Source organism: Nanorana parkeri, unplaced genomic scaffold (assembly GCF_000935625.1).
Source record: "Nanorana parkeri isolate BGI_ZX_2015 unplaced genomic scaffold, ASM93562v1 scaffold593, whole genome shotgun sequence".
NCBI lineage: Eukaryota > Metazoa > Chordata > Amphibia > Anura > Dicroglossidae > Nanorana > Nanorana parkeri.
In genome coordinates, this window is record NW_017306861.1 from 213,085 (window position 1) to 217,553 (window position 4,469).

Here is a 4,469-nt window from a genome sequence, read left to right on the forward strand (position 1 = left end):
CCCACTCTGCTCCTCAGTATCGCAAAATGTAAACCTGGCGGGCACCATGGAGTGCTCCGTTGGGGGATGTGCCACAGCCTCTAGGGGTATAATGGAGGTATGGAATCTAGATCTAGTAGTGTGGCATCTATTCAATTCAGTTTTGTACCCATATGAGTATCTAAGGGTCTGCTTTAAGAAATCAGAGCAAATTCAGAAAAATAACCCTATTTTGCCTACCACCATAATGCAATATATTACCCTAGGACAGAATGTGTGTTACTGGCGGGATCACTAGTTAAACGCTGCCACAAACGACTATTTCTTCAGGACAGAAACAGAAGATAGGATTCTGTAACAAAGTTTTTTTTAAATCCTTGTTTAGCCCCCATCACCTTCTGTGAGGTGGCTACTAGACATTTAGTGATAACCAGGCCTGTAGTCAGCCTTTATGGATTATAGTTGGCAATTACCTTGTTATTTCCAGGTGTCTGGCATGGACTGTACCACCGTGGGTGGAGTGTGACTCTGCTGTATTGTGGGTTAGCCAATGAGCGACACTGTAAGTGTATTACAGTGCAGCAGCCAATCACTGGGTTTCTCTCAACCAGTGATGCATGCTGGGATAGGGCACATATACTGGAGGGAATTGCCAAGTGCTAAGACTAGTCGGGACCAGCCATGGATTAGGGCTGGGTGCTGTCCAGCCACCCCCCAGGCTAGGCCTGAGGCCTGGGGGTGGGCAGAGGCTGGAGTGTGGGAAGTGTTTCCCTGGGCCTCAAAGATACAGTCTGCAGAAGAGGGGGGAAAAAAGCATGAGGTTCCCCCCAATTGATACCAGACCCTTTAGGTCTGGTAGGAATGTTAGGAGGGACCCCCCCAGTTAAAACAAAAAAAAAGTGTGTGGGGTCCCCCCAAAATCTATACCATGCCCTTTAGGTCTGGAAGGAATTTTAAGCCCAGAAAATGGGGGGGAAAACGTGGGGTCCCCCTAACATTCCTACCAGACCCTTGATCCAAGCACAGCCCCGGCAGGGCAGAAAAGGGGGGGGGCGGTCGAGCAGCCCCCCCTCCCTGCGCCTTACCAGGCCACGTGCCCTCGGCATTGGCCAATGGGGACAAGGGCCTCTTCCCCATAACCCTGGCCCAGTGGCTGTGGGGGTCTGCAGGCAAGGGGGCTTATTTGCATCGGGGTACCCCTTTAATTAAGGGGGAACCCAGATGCCACCCCCCCCCCCCTTGTGAATGAGTAAGGGGTACCCCTACTCATTCACTAAAGGGTTCAAATTCAAAGTAAATAAATAATCCACACTTTTAGAAAAAATTATTTAATTGAAAAAAAAACAGAGTACATTTTTGACTATTCCTTTAACCACCTCCCGCCCGCCGATCGTTAAAAGGCGGCCGGACTGGAGTCTTCTGGCGCGCTCGAGCGGCAAACTGCCTCGATTTTAAACGGCCATCGATGGCCGTTTACATACAAGCGGTCCAGCGTCTGTAAAGACACCCGATCGCTTGTATGATACAAGTCAGGGTGCGCCCCCTCCTTACCTCTGGTCACCGTCGATGTCCCCGCCGTCCCCGCTATCCCAGGCGTCCATCCGGTCCGGACGATGTCTCTCTGTGCACTGAGAACGGAGGGAGGTCAGGACCCGATCTCCCTCCGCTCTCCTCCCATTCTCTGAATGCAGGAAGTGATGTATATTACATCACTTACGCATTCCTCTGTCACTCTCCGGTACAGAAACCGGAGAGAAGCTGATGAAGCAGATCTGTGCTTCATCAGCTTCTCTGGGGGTCCCTAGGTGACATTAGGGGTCTTAGAGACTCCTGATGTCTCCATAAAGGGGACCTGTCACTGGAATTTATCACATAGGGTACTTCTTTGCTCACAAAATAAATACAAATGTACACACAGAAAACAACAAAAACCCACAAAAAATGTTTTAAGTCCCCCACCCCCACATAGATGCGCAAAAAAACAGTTAGATGCGCCTACACGCAAAAACGCAATTGCTCAAATTATGCCGCACGTGTGACATATCGCTGCGAATGTCGCAATGAGAGCAATAATTTTAGGGCCATCAATCACTGATAACACTAAACTGATGAGCGGTAAAATCTTTTAAAGCGTCGCCTCTGACCAATTTTGGCTATGGTGTTTTTTTGCGATTTTGCGGGCGCGCAACTTTAAGGCTTGACATGTTTGGTGTCTATTTACCCGACATGACCCCGACTTTTATATTTTAGCAAAAAATTGGGTAAAAATAAATGTTTCCGAAAATCATAAAGGGAAAACCATTTTTAAAAAAATATTCAGTACTTTTTTTGTTTATATAGTAAAAAATCAAAACCCGCAGTGGTGATTAAATACCACCAAAAGAAAGCTCTATCTGTCCCCAAAAAATGGTATAAAATTAATTTCAGTACAGCGCTGCATGACGGAATAAATGTCAGTCAAAGTACCGCAGCGCTGAACACTGAAAAATGGCCTGATCAGGAAGGGGTTGTAAACACCCCGATCAGCAAGTAGTTAATTTAAAAAAAATGGCTCCATCCATGTAATCCATCGTCAACCACGATGCACGACGCTCGTCGACCTGCCGAAATAAAAAAAGTCCCGCCACACGACGATCGTCCAAACCCAATGAAAACTCGCCGCAAAATTACATTCAGCCCGAAAGTAAACAGATGGGCGGAGCGAGCTGTGACGTCACGGCTCGCTCCGCCCATTTCACATTCGCAGCTGTCAAATGCTACATAGCATTCGGGAACGAGGTGAGCCGAGGTGTGATTATACTTTTCATATGCAACGAACGAACGAAACGAAAACGAAATGAACGAAATGAACGTTCGTACAGACTACAGCTAATGTATTCCATCCGAATCCGATTCCGAAACAAATTGACTTTCGGACCCGAATCCCGAAAAACGGGATTCGGGAATTTGCAAAAAAGTGTTAAAATCCTTCTGCTGTATATTGATCACCCAGAGAGGATTTATTTTTTCTCAACAAAAGTGGAGTTACTTCCCAAAGGTAAATTACTACAAAAGGGATGCCGACACTGCACCTTTCCTCATTAGAACACAGGAAGTCCACCTGCTGATTATATTAAAGGAGAACTATGTGGTTAAGGTAGTAACGGGAGGACACAAACTAGCATCCTCCCGTCACCATAGGCTCAGTATACCGCGAGCTGTAGCTCGCGGTATACTGAGACGCCGCAGTATACCGCAAGCTGCTGCTCGCTGTATACTGAGACGCCGCAGCTGAAGCGGATCCTGACAATTGTGCTGGGATCCGCCCAGCTGCGTGACTGACAGCTGGCTCTGCCTATCTAGAGGCAGAGCCAGCTGTACCCGCCCCCTCCCCTGTCCGGAACGCCAGTCAGCGCTGGCGGATCGGAGCGGGGAGGGTAGAATCCAGCCCCTCCCCCTGTCACGGCAGAGAGCCATGACAGGATCGAGAGGTGAGCGAACGCCGGTATGTGTTCGCTCACCTCCCGATCTACTGAGCCAACCTGTGACCGTCTCATTGTCACAGGTCGGCTAGAACTATGAGGTGAGTGAAAAGCAGTGAAAAGCACTCACCTCATAGTTCTCCTTTAAACACAGATCCCCTGCAGAACAGCAAATAGGTAGGAATCTGCAACAGTTTGTTAAAATCCTTACAATGTATATTGATCACCCAGAGGATTTATTTTTTTCTCAAAAAAAGTGGAGTTTCTCTTTAACTTCCATTAAAAAGACAAAACCAGCTCACCCATTGTCACTAAGCCTTGTGGCACGTTCCACGCTTGTTGGATCGCCTGTTCAGACCTGGTCCTCGCCATCCCAATTTAATTTAGAACCAAATTACAGACAGCTTTTTTTTAGAAAACACCCTCAATGTGCCTAACAGAATGTGTTTTATCGCACAACACAGAACTGGCTCATAGTCACATGAAGTTGCGCAAGCAGACACTATGGTACAGGTGCTCTATGTTTGCCGGGATGGAACTATAGATGAAAAGCAATCTTTCATTGACAGAACAAAAGCCAGCTCTGGCAAGTCAGAACACTCAGTACACATGACACCAAAAATCCTGAAACTGCTCATATGCGTTCAGTGAGGCTGTTTTGTTTTTTCTTTGCTTTGAACATGTATAACGGAGATAAAACTGCAGCTGCTATGGATTGCTTTCCAGTTGCGGGAGTACACAACGCCGTGATTCACCGATGGGGCCGGAGCAACAATTGATGTCGGCCATCGCAAGCAGCTCAGATGGATGGCTACAAAAGATGATAATGATACATAATTCAAAGGATGGCATGGCTGCAAAATGGTAGCTGACATTTTTTTGTCATGCGTCAAGGATCATTAATCTTGAAACGGCTACAATGCCAGAAATGTAAATTGCTGTTGCAATATATTTTCAACAGGTCTTACAATTTTTCGTCAGCTGGCTTTTTTTTGTTTGTTTGTTTTCTTTTTTTTACGGGTCGTTTAG